General features: G+C 39.3%; 1 protein-coding gene across 2 annotated transcripts in view; it reads right to left on the bottom strand.

The window, feature by feature from the left end:
• The window catches only part of Cntn4 (contactin 4), a 1006259-nt gene extending 987698 nt beyond the window's left edge, over positions 1 to 18561 (bottom strand). The window contains exon 1 of one of the 2 annotated variants that reach the window (XM_028886659.2): positions 18135 to 18561. The gene's annotated coding sequence lies outside the window, so the exon portion shown is untranslated. The remainder of the gene's footprint in view (positions 1 to 18134) is intronic. The other variant, XM_028886661.2, reaches the window with a different exon arrangement.
• Positions 18562 to 20496: the final 1935 nt, after the last annotated feature.

The following is a 20496-nucleotide window of genomic DNA, read 5'->3' as shown; positions in this document are numbered from 1 at the left end:
CCCTGTTAGAATCTCAGGGAACAAGTCAAACTTGGTGACATTTATAGTAGGGTACCATAAAATACCTTGGAGAAACATTTAAATCTCAATGCAGAAATACTGAGGTTCTTGACTTTAGGGATTAACCACTAAAAGTTTTCAGGTTGCATGTGTGTGTGTGTGTGTGTGCGCGCGCGCGCGCGCGCACGCGCGCGCACACACACACACACACACACACACACACACACACACACACACACACAATGACTCTACTGTCCTAACAGAGTCTGAAAAAACATTTGCAGAAAAGTATGTATTAGCTAAACACAATAACTTCCAGCTGTTGATATTAGGAAATATCAGAAGTCAGTGGGTTATATACATTATTTTGGATTATTTTGGAGAGGGAATTAGTCTTTTAAGAAAGCAACTTGGAAGCTGTTATTAGAACTCCTTTTGAATGAAGTCATACCTCCACATTTGGAAACCACAAGAGTCAATTATATACCAAGGCTTCAGAAACTTTTCCTCCATTCTGCTGAACCCTGGGAGTTCAATGTGAGTAATAATTGAAATGCTGCCCAAAGACACAAAGTTTCCACATTTCTGGAGAGACTACAAGATAATCAATGACAGACACTGCCAAGTTAACCTGTGTGCCTATGGTGTGAAAGTATGAAATCAAAGGTAAGACTACCAACAGGGTCAACTGTGAAACACTCAAGTCAACTCTGGGAGTTATGCAAGAAAATTTTGTAGAGAAAAGAAAAAAGTCATAAGGAACCTATGGCATAAAGGAAAATCTAGTCTCCAGTGGCAGATACCACCATGGGACAGTGCTACTAGGGCAACACCATGGGGAACTGAGAAACCCTAGATTTCAGCTCTATACTACTAAATTCATGAATTTGAGGGTCTGAATATTCTAAGTTATACTCCTGCCCCTTTTGGATCTGTGATGTCGATCCTTGGTTGTCAACTTCACTACACCTGAAATTAAAAAGAATAAATAAATAGTCACACCTGTGAAGAGTTTTTAGTTAATCAAGTCATTTGAAGCAGGAAGACCCATCTTAAATCTGGATCATTTGAGGTCAGATGATGCACAACAAGTCAGTAAACTGACAAAATAGTTTATATTCAATTGGCACCAGATCTCTCTTCATTTCTGTACACTTTGCTTTTCACACAATTGACTTTTGTTTGGTTTTTATGTTTAACATTCTTTTTACTTCTCTGTCAGTAAAGTCTTGACAATACTCAACTAAATAACATTACAGTTATTCTGAAATATTTTCTAATTTTCTAACTGAATTGCAAGTGATGTTGCTGGTATTGATGCTGGATCTGTTTGTTTGCTTGTTTTGAGGCAGGGATTCTCTGTGTAGTTTTGGTGCCTGATCTAGATCTCGCTCTATAGAACAGGCTGGCCTCAAACTCACAGAGATTCGCCTGGCTCTACCTCCCAAGTGTTGTGATTAAAGGCATGTGCCACCACCAAGTGGCTGATGCTGGATCCATTCTTAAAACATATTATAATTTTAATAACCTTTTGGTGAATATAAATGTATCTCTATCACAGATGATTGGAACATATACATGGATGCACTGATTTGTTTATTTGGCTACCTATTTTGTTGTAAAGATATATTAGTTATGATTGGTGGTACATAAAATTAACTCTAATATGGATTGTAGAAAATGTACTAAATAGACCAAACAGATGTACAATGCATTTAAAAAGGAAAAAATTCTGGTCCACACCTTCCTGCAGCAGCCTATATAAAAGACAAGGAAGAAATAAACATATGCTCTTTGCCTGTTTGCCTTCATTTCTGTTCACTGTTTTTGGAGTCTATTTCTTCAGGATTCTGACATATACTAAAGACCAGTTGAGACATCCAGCCTTGTGGTTTGAACAGTTACTGGATTCTCAGATTTTCCATTGGGGAACAGCCATTGTTGAACTAGCTAGGTCACAGCCTGTAAGCCACTCGATAAATTCCCTTTACATATATAGGTAGAGATAGATATAGATAATATGGGTATAGATAGATATAGACAGATAGCAGTGAGAACACCTACAGTAAAAAGACTATTGATTCATCTCCTAGGGGGGCAGGTCAGCTCAGAATTTATCATTCAGTCAGACTGAAAATAATGAAAGAGATTTTTCTGTTAGAATAGGCAACTTGATTCTGTGAATTAATATATATATCATGCATAGATATTATATATCATGTATATACATACTATAAAAGTATACATACATACATACACGCATATATATGTAAAAACAAGGTCACTATTAAACCAAGGGCAGCTACTTAAAATTTTATCAGACAAGGTTAACTTCCTTTAAGAATGTCATTAGGGACCTCAGTCAAAGGAGAGAAACAGAATCATGTCAGAAACCAGGTGATATAGCAGTATAGCAGGTGTAATTGGTTACCTTGCAATAAGAACCTCAGCCATTAAAATCTCTTACTATGGTGGTGGTGCTGTTATACTCAATGTAACAGCATTTGTAAACATACAGCCACAAGATCTTTCTTTGCAATATAAAAGCACTTCATCATTTTGTGAGATTCTTACCTTTTTCATTATACATAGAATAACATTAGCTATTTGCTCATTTTCTTACTTGTCTAATTTAAGCCTCAAATTGTTTGTTAATCCCTATGCATATTGGATTTATATATGAAGCACATTTAACAGGTATAAATATTTTATGTATAAAGTGCAATTGCGCTTCAGTTGACAGTTTGCTTTTATCTTACATAATTAACATGTGGCTGAATTGGAAATAAGAACTAATCAAAGATCAGCCAGTCACAAATCCCAAAGCTCTGTGAGACTAGAGATGCCAATCCACACACTCTTCCTCACCACCATTCAAATCTGCAAATGAACGCACATTCTCTTGATTTGTCCCATATATTCACAAAGTTACTTTGCACAGTTCTAGGAGGCATCACAGTTATTGATCTGTTCTATGACCAATGCTAAGGGCAGATTTCACATTCCAGTCAATAAAATAATGTGATAAAATGATAAAATGACTTTAATGACATCCCTCAAAAGCCTAAGGTCCATTCATACTTTTCTTCCTGTCCACTCATATAGACATTATATTCACTATGTGTTCTTTCATAAGTACTTCTCACAAACTGAGCACGACAGCTCCATCTCTCTTCACATATCTCCATTATCAATTCTTCTACACAATTTCAAGGAAACAGCCCTATATATCCCATCATGCTACAATCTGAGCTTTCTTTTCTCCAGAACAAAAGAGCTCCCTGAAAGAACATGTTATACACCAGAAGTCTATCCTTAAAAATAGCCATGTAGGAACTCACTAAAGGATGATCAATCACATTGATGGATACGATGGTAGGTGGAGTACTCAGAGTTCCTGACCTTAAGCTCAAGGATAAATGGTTTGAAATGGTTTGATATACTCCACCACCAAAGGCTTGACATAGAAAGTTATGAGAACATGCTCCCACTGAATGACAAAACTTCCTTCCAAAGAGCTCTATTTCCAGAGTACTGTTTCCATTTATGCTATGTTCTGCCTGCAGTTTTGAAGTATGGTATTAAGAAAGGGTCTCACTGTGTAGCCTAAACTAGTGTTTAATTTGCAATGCTTCAGCCTCTACCTTTGAAGAGGCATATGCACCATGTAGGCATATATTTGAACATTACACACACACACACACACACACACACACACACACACACACACACCTCAAAGTGTTAATTCTCTGAATATCCTTTAGCTAAGCTCTATCACACCTATTGTTGATTATATAATTTTGAGTTTACTATACAGTTAAGTCTGTTGAACATGTACCTGATATGATTTAATCTTAGTAGCAGGAAGCTAGTCAGTTAATATGATACATATTAATGTCTATAGAATCTTTATTGTGTATACAAATCACATGATAAATGAAGATTTTAATGCAATGGATCTATAGTGAAAAACAATGTTCATCACTACTCACAAACTTCCCACAAACACCCATTTATGGACTACAATGCCACCAACACAACAGACAGACATCTTATATAAATAAGCTTCTTTTCTGAATTACATAGTTTACTCTCATTGTGAGAACTCATATTCTTAGTCAATAACATGCAGGATGTGTAAGAAGAATGACCAATGGAAAGCTCAAATTGTCACTATTGGTGGACAATTCATTATATTATGTCTTCCACCTGCTTCAGCTACTTAACGTCATAATTCACACGTCTGGGGCTATGAAAATTTCTCACTGGCAAATTATCCCTACAGAATTTTCCAAAACCTCAAAGCATACAGAAGCAAAAATAGCTGGGTTTCCGCCTTTATTTCCACTGAGAGTGTATATTTGAGGATTTTCTAAGTGCTGAGATTTGAAAACTGTAATAAATGAAGCATCTTGGGAATAATCTAGACCACAAGCACTGGGGCATGAATGAGCCATAGTCAGCCGTCAGGGCAATTTCTGTAATAATGCCGTAGTTTAGGTTCTATATGATATAAAAACTGCCCACAGGTCTGTCAAATAATTAAGATTCCAGTGTGAGTTAACATGGCAGACAGCAAGAGAAAATATTTGGCAGAAGTAGAATGGAAAATGGTAAATTCTCATTGTATGCTTTAGAAGAATGGAAACATATAAAAGTAATTAAAACAAACAAGAGAGGTGGTTAAATTATGAGCTATAAACAATTGTGATAAATCTATCCTTGAATTCCATAAAATAGTTGCTGAATTTGCATACAAACATCAATACAATCTTACTAAAAATGTTCCACTCTTTGAAGGCCATAAAAATACATAGGATATAAAACAACATTTTGTCTTCAAATATGTAAAACTAATTTGCTGCATGTATATTAACAATAAACCAGTCATTTTCTTATACTTACTAAATTTTGAAATTCAAAGTATTCATAAAGCAATTGCTTTGCTTCAGGAAAAAAAATGCAGAAAATCATTTCCCAGCACTGTCAGCATTACAAATAAAAGAAAGCATACATCTATTATAAAATTTCAATCACACTTGACTGAAAGCAACTTGAAACATTTTTATGTTTCTCCTTCATCACATGTCAGCCTTGCTTTTGTAGGTTGGAAGGATGGGTTATAGCTGAAATAGAAAGAATATGGATGAGAGCCCAGGAAATAATTCATCTTTTATAATAAATAAGATTCTTGACCATAGCCAGAACCATTTCTCCAAAATGAGGTCTCCAATAGTGCTAATCTCATCTTGGTTCTGATACAGTGGCTTGCTGTAATAGCCATAAAACAACACATTCTAGAGATGCTTCCTTGCTATGTCTGCACACAAAGAAAGGAGTTTGCATTGTCTGTGCTATGGGTAAGGACAGTGGGCAAACGTAAATCACTTCTCTATTTTAAAATAATGGAACTTAAGGTCTATAAATCATAATATTCACATAGTTCAACCATAACACAGGCATGATATGAATAAGTGCATCAAAAGAACAAGATCACAATATTCTTAAGAGAAGTCCAAACCATGTCACTGGCACCAGGTTCTGTGTGCAGACAACAAACTAACTTTAGTGTCAGTAACCACTCAAATACATCTCCACTGGACATGGGAGGAGAATGATATGAAGAGTGGTTAAAAAGGTCTTTTCTGTTGTTTCTCTCTCTCTCTCTCTCTCTCTCTCTCTCTCTCTCTCTCTCTCTCTCTCTCTCTCTCTCTCTCTCTGTGTGTGTGTGTGTGTCTGTGTCTGTAACTGTATCTGTGTCTGTGTCTGTGTCTGTGTCTGTGTCTGTGTCTGTGTGTGTCAATGCCATGCCAAGGCTCAAATGTAGTGGAGTGAGTTCTTCCCTCCCACAATGTGTGGTTTGGGACCCAACTTAGGTTGGCAGCATTAGCAGCAAGTGTCTCCACTTGCTGGGCTATCTCATCAGCCTCAACGTGGCTTATTTAATAAATACACAGGAGATACAGATAGAAATAGGAGTCTCCATGTTTGCCTGCAGCCTTAACTCTACATCATAGAAAACAATGTTTTCCATCTACACAGATTGAATCCCAACCTAAAACATGGATTTATTATTTCTAAGAAGGCAGAGTTAAATATGCTGAATTAAGAAGCTATGTTACAAGAAATTCACTTTGTCAATGTTAATACAGAAAAACTGGAAGTTATTGTGCTTTGAATAAAAATAATGACTTAAGAACAATATTCCTTTCAGTTATAAGACACAATATAAACCACAGGGCACTTATAAATTACAACTAATAGAGGAATTGAGTGGAGCTAATGAAGCTATGACTATTCAATGACCTCATGTTACACACTGTAAATGTATAACATTGTAACCAACTCTGCCATATCTAGAAAATTACTGTGGTATCTGGATTCCTGAACATCAAGGTGAAAAATAGAAAGAAAATAAAAGAAAACCTAGATACTTCAAGTTGGATTTGAGTAACTTGTAAGACTTTAAAACAACATTAAAAAAACCTTTAAAAAAGGTATTTTTAGAACATATGTAAAAGCCAGATATGATGGGGTCATCCATAGGCCACCCTAGCCCCTTATTTTTCTGTTTAGTACTGCTTAAATGCTTTGAGTCCAAAATACTGAAAATATGTCATATGTATTACTCACAACTGTGTACTTTCATCATTTTTAACAGTAATTCAACTGACATGCTCCTTCAAAAATATATTTAAAACAGAAGGCATGTTATATTCAGAGTCAGACCGTCCAATGAGTTTACTGAAATGTAGTAAGACAACAGAGACTCAAAAAAAAAAAAAAACCAACAACAACAACAAAAAACCACAATACAGGAATCTTATGGCTCAGTGGTTAAGAGCAGTTGCCACTGGTGCAAAGGACGTGCACTGTTGCTCACAATTACCTAAAAATCTGATTCCAGGGGATCTGATGCCCTCTGTGGGCCTCAAAGAGTACTGCACACATGTGTTATGCATGCATGCAAAGACTCATACATACCAAATGAAAACAAATACATCTTTAAAAATATATATATAGTCATGGTGCAAAATATATGACAAATATGTATTGTCAAAGCAGGTTATCTTGTATTTCTATTATACATGTGATATCTAACCACAATATCTTATCACAAATCAGCAAAAAAAAAGAGAGAGAAACCGAGAATGTAAAAAATGGATGAGAAACATCAATATTATTATTTTCTTACAAAAAAATTTTCCAAGAGCCTTACTCATAGCTTTCTAATAATTACTGAGAATGATATTTGAACATCTCATATATTTATTTTTTCTTGTTTGAAAGCAGTAAGGAGCAGACAATAGAAACGGGTAGTTCACCAAAGCAAAAAATCATGTTTATGAATTTGAAAGGCAAGAGAAACATACAGGGATCACCAGTGTAGCCCCAGCTACACACAATGGGATCTTCTTACTCAGTTGAGTGTCACAGTACTACAGAAATGGGTAACAGAACAGGGGCACTGCTTATTATATCAACAAATACATAGACCATCAATACAGAGCATGCTCTGTGTAGTACAAAAGTAGATATAAGGTTACTGAACCTTTGTGGTGATATATTGTGTACCCTAATAAAGCTTGCCTGAAGATCAGAGGACAGAGTCAGCCACTAGATTAGACAGAGGCCGGACAGTGGTGGCACACACACTTAATCCTATCACTCCAGAGGCAGAGATCCATCTGAATCTCTGTGAGTTCAAGACCATACTGGGAACAGAGCCAGACAGTGGTGGCACATACCTTTAATCCCAGTACTGGGAAGCACACATGCTGTTAATCCATGGAGGTGACATGGCTGGACAAAGAAAGGTATATAAGCTGTAAGGAGATAGGAAAAAGGCAGTTCAGCTGAGAGTCTTTCGGGTGAGGACTCAGAGGCTTTCATTCTGAGGAAACAGGATCGGCTGAGGATTTGGCCAGATGAGGGTGGCTATGGCTTACTCTGCATCTCTGATCTTTCAGCTTTCATCCCAATATCTGGCTCTGGGATTTTTTTTTATTATAAGATCATTTAACATTCAAACAACAAAGCTCTACTGTTTACAATATGTGTTGTGATCACTGTGCATGTATATGGGTACATGTGTGCACATAAATGTGGAAGACAGGGGTCAATATCAAGTATCTTAGTTGATCTCTGTGTGATTTGTTGAGACATGGTTAGTAGCTCACTTAAAACAGAGCTCATCGATTGGCTAGAATAACTGGTAAAACTTAGGGACACTGCTACCCACTCCTAAAAGTGTACCACACTCTGTGTTCAACTTTTTTCATTGGTGCTGGGAATCGAAACTTGGACCCGTACCAAGCATGTGATTGGCTGTGCTATGTCCCAAAACAAGCATGTGCATATTCTATTTAATGTTTGGGGTGTCTCTGTATTATATGTATGATTGATGTTATATCAAATATAAATACAAAGATAAGAAAATGAACCTTGGGAAAGGTTACTATGTGTCTGGACCATCCAGCTGTCAAGAAGTACGGCATGGATTCAAACTCATCAGTACAATTCAGACTACTTGTAGCGGCCTATTCTCCATCTTGTATTATCAAGATGAAAACTACAGGGAACACAGAGATGGATCTGTGGGTAAAGGTTCTTACTGAGCAAGCTCAGAAACATGAATATGATATCCAGAATGTATAACATTGAAAGAGGAAAAACAAATCCACATGTGGCCTCCTCACATGTGCCTTGGCACACTCACAAATACCCACACCCTGTAATACACACATACACAATAATAATAAATAAAAAGTGTTTAAAAAGAAGTTAATTATAGCTCTGCCTGGTGGGACAGGCCTATGTTCTCAGCCACTTAGAAATCTGAGGAAGGCAGATCCTATTTGGGGATTCTGTGCTAAGGCTACAAAATGAGTTCAACCTTAGCCTGAACAACTTAGTGAGATTCTTCTTCAAAGTAAAAAGTACAAACAGGGATGTGGAATTGACTCAGGTGGAATTTCTACCAAGCATGTTTAAGGGCTTTAGTTTCAATCCTGTGTACTAATAAAAGAAAACAAAAAGAAAAAGAAAACAAAACAAAAAACCAAGTACATTTCATGTAGCTATTAATGTGCTTATGCATGAAAGGAAACAATTTTATTTGTTTATTTATCACTTTTCAAAGGTACATTTTTAGATTAAAGCCAAGCCCTATTTACAATCACTTACTTGCATTGAATAATGTCCGATGACCATGTTTGTATTGTAATCATTACCAGGAGTTAGATGTGTAACTTAAGTTGCTGTTATCTCTCTCTGCACATCACCCATCTACAAGTACAACAAAAAGAAAGCCAGACTTCTGAGTTAACTCCCAAGTCTGCAGAGTCTAGAATAAATAGCGAGCTAACAGATAATCACATGCGTCCCTAACAACAGAGTACTCTTATTTACACTTCAGAGTTGAATAGTCATCATAATACAGATGACAATACAAATACACACAACACGAAATGATGGCAGTGTGCCGAGAATCAAGCCTAAAAGAACATGGCCTGTCAAATAAGTCATATGTTCTTGTTTGATTTCTTTCTCATTCAAATTGGACCCATTATAAGAACACATGAAACACCTGCCCTTTCTGGGACTGTTGTGACAACCTTGAAAGCAAATGGAGACAGGAATACTGAACATTTCTACCAACACAACTGTGCAGGGCACAGAGTTTCTGGTATACAAAGATTGACCCCAAAGTCAGAGAGGGAAGTTCATAGTGGTAAACAAAGGGTACCTTATGTGCATCATCTTACTTAATTTCTTTAAAAAGAAAAACAAATCTATTTGTAATTTATGTGTACCCACAGGGCCAGAAAAGGGACTCATATTTCCTGGAATTGCACTTAATAAATAGGTGGTTATAAGGTGGCACGTGGGTCCTGGAAACTGAACTGATGTTCTCTGGAAGAGCAGCAAGTGCTTTTAAACACAGAGCCATCTCTACAGCCCATAAGAACTGTTTAAAAATCCAGTCCATGTTCTTCAACATAAGCAAAAATGTGGGGTATTTTTTTTTTAAAGAATCCTCAAGATCATTATTATCCTCAATGATTCTGTTATCCTACCTCCCATTTTCTTGTAAACCAAACTCCCTTCCTCAAAAAGCACTACATTGTTATTTAATTTTGAGGAAAAAAGGCATTGTAAAGGTTGACCTGAAGCAGACCTTGCCTAAACATAGCAAATAATTTCTATTTCCAAACAATGAAAAAAAAATGGTTAAGTGTAGCATAGAGAAAAAAATTAAACCTTGTCTAAAAATGAACTAATCCCACAGTCAACCTTGATTTAAAAGTATTAAAATCAAATATTTACCATAAACATTAAACCAATCTTACTATCTTAGCAGAAATGGCTCAAGCCATAACTAATATTCTATGAGCATATATTCTTAGCTTATTCTTAGTTATTCTTATTCAACTGTATTGGTGCCACCTGGCATGCTCTGGGAGCTGTATCTGTGAAGGGTTTAGGTAAAAGATACTTAAAAGTGACTACAATGATCAACAACAAAGGAAGCTATTTTAATTTTAGTATAATTTATTCATGGTGCCATTTGTACTTTGAATGAAAGACTACACAGCATTTCCATAAACCTCTTTTATCTGCAGGGACTACCTCATTGAAGTAGCTGGTTAAATTAATTGTATTTCAGTTATTCACAGTTTTATTTAATTTTGTTACTAAAAATAACAAAGGAAACTAAGGAACCACCTTGCCTTCAACCTATTCATGGTCTACTAAAGTTGATGGATGCAATAGTTTGAATCATTTTTAAAGATTTTAATTGTTTTATTTTTGAAGTTAAAATATTATTGCATCATTTTCCCTTCCTTTTCTTCCCCCCAGTCTCTCCCATGACAAAACTATATTCTCCAGGGGGCAGGTAATTTTGTCACAGTTTCACAGCTGGTACCCAATGGATCTGGAACTGGTAATAATTCTGATTTCAAGCTATTACCCATTGTCCTAAAGAACTCACATGGTGCTGAGTGCTTGTGGAATCTGGAGTGTTACAAAGCAGTGGGCAGGGCAGCAAACTTGTCCTGGATTCCCTAGGGGTTTGCTAGGGTTATAAGTGAATGTATTGCATCCTGGGATCCCCTGAGTCATGGAAAAATTAGCAGGGCTGCTCAACCATCATAGCACACAAACAAGTCTGATGTCAGAATATATGTACCTAGGTGGTACTGAAAGAGGCTGTGTCGAGTGACATTGGAGTGGGGAATTGTGCAAGCTGTACTAACCACAGCAGAGGACAGAAAGGCAATGTAAACAAGGGGAAGGGGGGAGATCACATGTCAAGTTCTTAAATGGGTAAAGATAAGCTGAAGTGGTAAAACTGAGAGGGACAGGAAACAGGCAGGTGATCTAGTTTAGAAAAGGGAATATCTCAGAAGGGGAGACAGAGAGAATCAGGCCTGTGGAAGTGGTTTTTAGCATATCTCTGTCTTTGCTTTGTGCAGGGCAATGAGCTTTGAGAAATACGAGAGCTTTGGTTTTATGATGTAGTGACAAATATACGTGCCTGGGTAAGGAGGATGCCAAATGGTTCTTGGCTGAAACTATGATTTATTACAGTTGAGTGGAACTGCTGTTAAACCCACCAACAAAAATAACACATCAAAAGAGTTCATAAGGGGAGTAACCCAACCCAACAAAAACAAACAAAAATGCTCCCATCCTTATCTAGAATTCTTTGCTTTTTTTTCCCTCATTGATCTCATAAATCAGGACTGACTTAAATTAAAACAAGAAAAAATAAATCCATCTCAGCTCAGACCAGCTTAAGTCAAAAACAGCTTATGAATTTAAAAAGTCACAATAGCACCAGGGCTTCTCATTTGAGGCATATTGGAGCAATATGCTAAAACAAAGCAAGAAGGGATTTCCCCCTGCAAGCTCAGGCCACCCTAATGTTAACCTCACTCTGAATGACACAGGGTGACTCCCCAGAAGACAAAGGATCTTCCTGGTGGTAACACATCTATAACAATGGAAAGTCAATGTTCCAGGTGAGTTCAAACTCTTGTCTATAAGGGTTATCTGGGTAGCCAGGGTGAAGACCTACATGAAGTCTTGGGAAGCAGGAAAAATAGTTCCCTGCTCCACAAAGATTCTCACTAAACAATCTCCTTGCTGTATGGAAACAATACATTATAGAAAGGTAAAATTAGTGTTCTTCTGTCCTGGTCTTGCTCACATGTGCATTTTTCAAAAAAGATTTATCTTTATTTAGGTATCTGTGGTTTCTGTGCATGGCTATGTGCATGAATATGAAGCCGCCTGTTGAGGTGAAATGAAATAATTCCCATAAAATTGGAGTTGCAGGTGGCTGTGAGCTCTCACAGGGGTGCTATGAAGCAAATTCTGGTCCTCTGAAGGAGTATTAAGAGGTCTTCATCTCTTGGTTACCTTTCCAGCCCAAGATTTCCAACTCAAATAAAGAAATAGTTTCAATTTACATTATACACTAAGAACAAGATAATAAATAAAACACAAAGGTAATGGGAAAATGGACTCCTTTTCTGCATCTGGAGTGGGAAATGGGGAAAGATTTGCTAATGTCACTGGAAGTCTGAGACAATGAGAGGGGAGTTATTTCTGAATCCTGTTTCCCTTTCTTCAGGGGCATTCAATGAGTCCTTCTTCTCAGCTCCCTTTGGAGCAAAGTGACCCAGTTAAGTCCAGCAAAAATACAGGTAGACATCATCATAACCACTGTCACTATTGGCCTATAGCAATCTCTGCAACATTCTCTGGAGAATTTCTCTCCTCACACAGTACAACTTTGTTGAAAGATCAGAAATCTATGGACTTAGAGGAGGATAAAGCTGTAAAACTGTACTCAACTGAACTCTATAAACACCTCTAAGAAGGGCCAGGCAGTCAGGAACTACAAAGAGAACACTGGACTACCCAAGATGAGCAATGTCACTCATGATTTATGATTACCACAACATCAGTTTCTGGTTGTCTTAAAGGACCTGTGGAATGTGGCTTATTGGACATTTGACAACATGACAGTTACTGTGCTTAAGCTCTCTTATTCCTTGAACTCCGTTAAAACACAATAATGGCTTGAAAAAATACATGCACACACAAGTTGGGAGTGTAGCTGGGTGGCATAACAATTGGCTAGCATGTACAAGAGGGCAGGTAAGATATCTCAGTGGGTAAAGATGCTGGCTGCCAAGTCTCATAGCCCCGGGAAACATGATGAAAAGACAGAATTGACTCTCACAAGTTGCCCTCTGACCTCCTCATACATGCTATGGCCCAATCCCCTCTGCCTCCATACACATATAAATTTTAAAACTAGAATGCACAAGGTCCTGTTTTTAATACCAGCCCTTCCCTTACACATATATGCCATGGAAGTAAAAGACGGTGAAGGAAAAAGTTATAAATTTAAAGGAGGCAGATTTCTGAGGACATGAGATAGAGAGAAACTCAGGAGGAAATGAATACAGGTGATTGGGGAAACGCTAAGTGAGAGGTGAGATTATCATTAACTGTGAAAGTCCACAACTGAATACAAATTAAAAGGAGAAAAAGATTATCACAGACAATCCTTCGGGAGGAAATCCCTTGGCATCTTTTTCTTGACTACTCATTTTTCCTTTGCTGCCACTGGCATATTTATAAAGGAGAAACACACAAGTACTGTGTGACTAGGTCTCTCCTCTAGGGTGAATGAGATAAAATGGCAGGTTGGCAGCTTGAATGAGAGTTTATTTGAGAGGACACCAAGGTTGCTGGGACAGGTCCCTGTAGTCAGTCAAAGAATGTCTTAAAGGTTGATTTTGCAAAGCTGAGAGGAGAGGAGCTCTCTCCCTAACGGGTGAAATCGATAAAAAACCAAAAAACAACCACCCTGACCAAAGTGAGGGAGGGGGGCAGACTTTTTTTTTTTTTTTTTTTTTTTTTTTAGCTGTGAATCTCCAAAAAAGATGTATTTGCTGAGAAACATATCTCCCAAATACTTCTGTCGTAGAATGCTTAGTGCAGGACTTCTATGTTGGGAGCTTTAGGACCAGGTAAATGTTCCTTGGGTAGCAGGTGCGAGTGATTTATTGCCATGAGAGGGAGGGAAATTTGAAGATCTTCTCTGGGTCCTGGATAAATCCAAAAACCAAACTCTATCTCATATGCTTTAGACTGCATTCTTTGTTATCCTCCAGGAATTTTTTATTGCATTGATATGCACAGAGGCAAAAAGGGAAAAGTAACCCATGGCTTACGTAAGAAAATTACTAAGACCCAAACCAAAAAGTACTATAGTGTCTTTGCTTGAAAACAAAATGAAACCATAAAAGATCAACTCTAAACTCAAACTATGGTTCAAATCCTAACAGCATCATTAACTATAATGCAAAATTATTTAGTTCATCCTTCCAACATTTCCTTATTTGTACAACAGACAAGAATAGCTACTTAGGAAGGCAAAGTGTTTAGAAAAATGTCTTCCCCTGCCTGAAAATCCAAGGTATTAGGGGGATGTGGAGTAACAAGTATAAAACAAAATTTTCAGTGACAGAATGTCAGAGGATGCTTAGTGCTCACCTCACCACGGATTTCCTTATCAGATCTATAGGTAGACAACATCTTCCAGCCTCCTTTAAGCATGTAGCTTCACCACATGGATCTGAGTTACCTAGGTACCTAGGCAAAAGTGATCTGCACCACCTGTCAGCCTAGGCAATTAATACCCAAGGTCTTTCTTCTAAAATTCCATGAGAATAAGCAGTCTCACCACAGAATGCATGAAAGGTGGTCTCTGACTCACACCTTTTGGAATTGCTGCCAAAATCACGACACGAATCAGAAATCTATTTTACACATGAAGCAATATGTTTTTCTGACTCATTTATTAGAGATCTTAAACTAGGCAATCTAACACAGTCAAGTTCTTTGCTTATCACCTTATGTTTTACCCCTATCATGAAACCTTAAAATGGATGTTGTTCCAACTTTAAAGCTAAAAATACCTCAGGCTCCCAGAAGGAAGAAATTATCTTTCCCACTCCCATGAGTGTTAGAAGCAGATGTGGAACCAGGTGAATCTACTTCAAGGTCAAAGACCTTTCTACCCTGCACACAGAACTGCAGTGTGGACACTGTTCTTTGCTTGTTCACTCCTGATCCCCAGTGTGTTTCTTCTTAAAAAACTACATATTTTTTACCTATGTTTGCATCCAGAATTAGGGCTTCTTACAGATCATCCCACCATTCACTTGCCTCATGACAAGCAAACAACTTAGAGGAGAGAGATTCCCAGCACTTTTGCAAGTGGCTACTATGTCACAGATGATGTGAAGACACAAATAAAGAGGGAATGGTAACAGAAATTCCCAAGCTGGCAGTGATCCCTTAATAGGAGTGATGTCTCAGTAGTACAAACAATTCCCCCAAATACATAAAACGTTACGATTGAGTATCTCATGTTGTTGCTTTCTTGCACTCTGTATTTTACCATACCACATTTGCAAATGTCCTCAAATTGCAAACGTATCTTAGTGATTTAGTGCTCAAATTTTCTTCTCACAGAAAATAAAAGAAACTGAGGGGAAAAGATGAAGAAAAAGAAAACACTTTAGATGCTAAATACGAGAACCTCTGAGAAACTTAAAATGCTGTTTTATGGACACAAAATAATAGAAACAAAGAATCTGTCTCCATCAATGAATAGGCACCTGCCCTTGACTCTCATATGAAATAGATTCACTCATTTAAAATCCTATAAAAGCAAGTTCACAACGAAGTTTAATTTCTTCTGATAAAACGAGAGGTTACACCTAATGCATTTTTGCATCTGACTTGAATATAACAAAGAAAATGAAAACACATTGAAACCATTATCAGATAAAGTTGGAGACATCAGGTAGATGGATAAGTCAGGATTATAAAAGGGTGGTTTCAGACAACAGGCTTAATTCATTAGGCTATTTTGATTTTGATTTTTATAAAATTTATATTTCAGATAAGATTTTGTTATTCTGTGGAAATTTTGAAAGAATTTGCAGTCAAAAGACTTAGGGCTTAGAGGAAAAAGTGAAAGACATACTTCTGAACATGAAGATGTGGGTAAAATAAAGAGACAATTAAAAACAAAATAGCCTCATTTGACAGGGTTGTTTTTTAATCACCCTTAATTGGATACTTATGGAAGGACTACAGGAGGTTCTTAACTGCCTCCCAACTGATGTGAAAGTCCTCACCCCAGAGAAAGTACAAGTGGGTTCACAGGCTACAAATAAGAGTTCTGCCTTTGCTGTAATTTCCAAAGGCAGCTTTAACAACAAGTGACTTTTCTTAGAGTTGTAGCCTCTAATTCAAAAGAGCTTTCTGAGTTTGCAAGCAACCTGGTGAGTTCCACGCTGAACAATAATGAGGCTTATCATTATGGTCTTTTACACCTAGATAGGCCATTAAAGTCAGTCAAAACACCAATGCTTTCTTTTACTTTAAGTGAAGGGAGGCAGTGAGTAGAATTTTATAAAGTAGGAAAAGTCATGATGTAAGGGAATTAGGTTTTTGATCCTTAGCAATGTTTCCTACTGCCCACAACTACTTTGAAGATAACTAAACTATCCTGAATGAAATCTAGATGAAGGTACCAAAAACAAATTTATGGCAAAATCTGTTTCCTCTTGACCACCCAAGGTGTGTCTGCCTCCTGACATGATGCTAACACCTTTTTATACCCCTGTATGTAGCAAGACAACAAACCTGCTCCTCAGCCTGGCTTGAATGCTACTGTAGGGTGCCCTCCCCCACGAAAGGCTACACCAGCTGCTTGTGCTCCTACTGTGCTAAAGAACATGAACCATAAACCTCAACACGCAAAAACAGAAAAGTGCATTCCAAATTATTCTATGTAGGAGTCCAAAAGAATCAGTTCTGTTGTGTTTGTTCCTTGAAACACTCAGCTCCCATCATTGTAAATTACTGGAAATGCCCACGCAATTAAAATAAAACAAAACAAAACCCCACCTTTATTCTGAAAAACAAGTCTCGCCCCCATGTTGATTCCTATAGGAAACTAGAAAAAGTTCAGCGAGCGGGGCTCACAGGACCTGCCTTACAAACAATCCTGTAATGTGCCCCTAAGATCTAGAGTGCCTTCTTCCGCGCATGCCGCACGCCCAAGATTATCAGTCACACTGGTTAACCTGGTCACAACCTCCGCAAATCTTTGCCATCAGAACCTAGAGCTGGAGCCCCACAACCTACACCTTATCTTCCCAATGCACTAAGCAGCTCCCTCTCAGGAGCTGCGCTGTGCTGCAAAATGCATTCATGCATCAGGTTCTGCTTAGTTCAAGAGACTGGGGAGCCCTAATCCTCCTACCTCTACCTCACCCACACCTTTCAGTTTTAGTGAAACATATGTACTAGAGAGAGGTAAAGAGCAGAAATGAAGGGACATTTTTGAGAGCAAAAGGGTTGGCATCTGCGGGGCGCCTGGTGCCGATCTCACTGCTGCGTGTGGAGAGGAGATGATGCGGTTGCGTTTTCCTTTCTCAAAGAAACTGAACACACACACACACACACACCCTCCCCAGAAGTTATTGGAAATACACGCTGCCCCTACACGCTCCCAAGACCAACACTGGGGAAATCTTTATGCCTTCCACAACAGCAGAGCCCTGGTTAACCTCGTTCACCGCGCAGCCACCACTGTGCTTTGCAGGGAGCCTGGTACACTGTGGGCACTCCAAAAAGGAGCCTTTCAAAAGGGCTCTTTCTATCGTGAGTCCCAGTCTATGTTAAGTCCCAGTCTCCAGAGCCTGGATGTCCAAGTCCCTTCAAATTCCAACCCAAGTTCACCGGCTCATACTGTGGGTTGCACCTGAGTGGGTATGGGAACCCCAACACACTCAGAAAGAAAAAAACCTCAAGCAAGAATGCGCAGCCCGGAGCGAGGACGCACGGAGAGGGCAATCGCGTGACCCCCGCTGGAGGCGCTTATTTTAAGGTTTCTGGATGTATTTTCTGCTATAGGCTCCTTGTTTCGTGGCAGTCTTGCAGCGCAACAAACTTCTTTTCACACTAATAAAGGAGAAGAAGGGTTACTGTGAGGTGACAGTGGCGTCCACGGGAGCGCTGCCACTTACCAGGTGGAGTGTTCTCAGCTCCTCACAGTCTCTGGTCAGCCCTTCAGGAGAGACAACCCGCGATTCTCACCTGTCCTTCCCCAGCCCAGAAGGACCAAGCTCTTTTCTCCCAAGCCGTGAACCAGGCAGGGTGCCCGGGGGACAGTGCGCTCCCGAGCCAGGCTGGACTTACCGGAGGCACCCAGGGCAGCTCTTCGGAGAACCTCGCGCGCGATGCCGCCAGCGTCCGAGGGTCCCGGCAGAGTGGCAAAAGCTCCCTACTTGCGACCAATCCTGGTTATGAACCTGGTGCTCTGTGGCTGCCGCGCGCCCCCTCCCTCCTCCCGCTCGTGGCAGCTCTCAAAACCCGGCGCGCCGGAGTTCAGGCAGTAGCCGGCTCGCTTGCTGCCGCCAGGGGAAGACTCGCAGGGAGGGGGCGAGGCTAGGGGAGGGCGGGGGCCGCGCTCGGCGGAGCTGGGCATGCTCAGTGCTCCACCAGAGGCAGCGCGCCCCCAGGCGCAGTTCCTGCACCGCCTTGCCCTGGGGAGGCGACCCCGAGTCCCCACGCTGGACACTGGTAAAGGGAGCATTGCCAGGTCGGACTGGCCCTGTCTGGTTTCTGTAGCGGGACACAAAGGGTGTGTTTGTCCAAGGGTACATGAAGAGGAGGGCATCTTCCTTTGCCACCTGAGTATTGGGGAACAAGGAAGCACGACCTGCCTCTGGCTTCCTGCACAGTTGGAATCCGGAGGATCTTCAAGGTGGTCTGGCCAGGGATACCACGTCTGGGCTGAGAATTGCTGCGCATAGGTTTGGGGTGAGCGGTAGTAGGTAGTACTGAACTTGGGTTGTGGAAGGAGGTGGCTTTAGGGGCGGTGTTACTTGCTTGTTTTTAGGCGGAGGACATTTGCCAGACAGACAGTGTAACGGACCTAATGTCTTAGGGATACAATTTACTTTCAAGCTGGAATGCACTTGAGGGATGGAGTGAAGGAAACATTTGCGATAAAATAGGGACAAGGATCAGTTTGTCTTGTGTGGGGGCATATTAAAAGCCTCGTTATTAAAAGCAGGTGCAGTGGATAATGACGGTGCTCTGGTCATTCTATGGGACTCTACTGTTTCCTTGCAGAAATGGCTCCCTTCACCCCAACTCCAAATCTCAAGGTAGCCATAGAGACTGAGAAGGAAGTCTGAGCCCCCTTCCTTGGTCCCTGTGCAAAAAGAATCTGACAGGCTGAGAGGCAGCCCAGTGGGGCTCATGCAGAATCCATTTCGAGAAACCCCAAGAGAGGCTGAGTTTCTCTCCCTAGGGGAAAAAAAAAATAAAAGCCCCGGGAGATTCTACAGAACTCAGCCTTCCTGTGCATGTCTCAGCAGTTCAGAGCGACATAAACAACTCCTGACCGTTTATTTACACAATCATGCAAACCTACCCTGACATCTCCATTATGTGGGAAAGATGTTAACTGGAAAACTATTTTTAAACTACTGTGGTAAGCAAACACTCAACTCCTCTGAACACATGAGGCAGCTCCCTTAGTTGATAAAAGGGATTTTGTTTTATATTTAGTCTCTTGTCTTGGGTTATTACTGTCGTTGATTTTTAATGTAATCAGTTCTTGAAAAATGAGCAAATCTTAACGAGGGGATAGGTATCACATGAGTTTCTATATGACTGCTGAGGTTATTGTTGGAGGAAAGAGCCCCTCTCCTCATTTTCTAGGCTCTTAAAATTAGACAGACTTAGGCCCCTCCCTTCTCTTTTGTGAAGGAAATTTTACAGATAAGGAATGTTGGTGATGTGATTTCCCTGGTAAATTACTAAAGCTGATTGTTTTCTCTTCATTTCAAATCCACCATGATCCATGATTCTGATAACTTTTGCTGCATTGCTGCTTTTTTTTTTTTTTAAAAAAAAAGTTGCTTCTTTTGTATTTTTCAAATTAACTTTACCCATACAAAATAGGCTAAATTATTACATTTTCATACATATGTATGAAATAGCTTGTCTCGTATTTGTCCTCTCACTACACTCCCCCATGCCTGTTTCCTTCTTATGCCCAAATAATCTATATTCTGTTTTTAAGTAATAGTTTCAGGTAATATATATGAGTTTCAGTAAAAGTTGATAATGAAAATTGCCTATCTTACAAGCTCTTTAAGAGGAAACATGGTATTTTAAACTCTATAGACAATTAACAAAAAGTGTAAGAGAGAGAGAGAGAGAGAGAGAGAGAGAGAGAGAGAGAGAGAGAGAGAGAGAGAGAGACGGGGGGACTACCTGAAACAGTTTTCAAACTTTTATGAACAGTATGAGCAAATTCCCTTAACTATGCATTCTGAATTTCAATTTTGAATAGGTTATATGCTCTCTTACCAT

Source organism: Peromyscus leucopus, chromosome 3, assembly GCF_004664715.2.
Source record: "Peromyscus leucopus breed LL Stock chromosome 3, UCI_PerLeu_2.1, whole genome shotgun sequence".
Lineage (NCBI taxonomy): Eukaryota > Metazoa > Chordata > Mammalia > Rodentia > Cricetidae > Peromyscus > Peromyscus leucopus.
The sequence above is the reverse complement of the archived record's forward strand: the minus strand, read 5'-3'. Positions and strand labels throughout refer to the sequence as shown.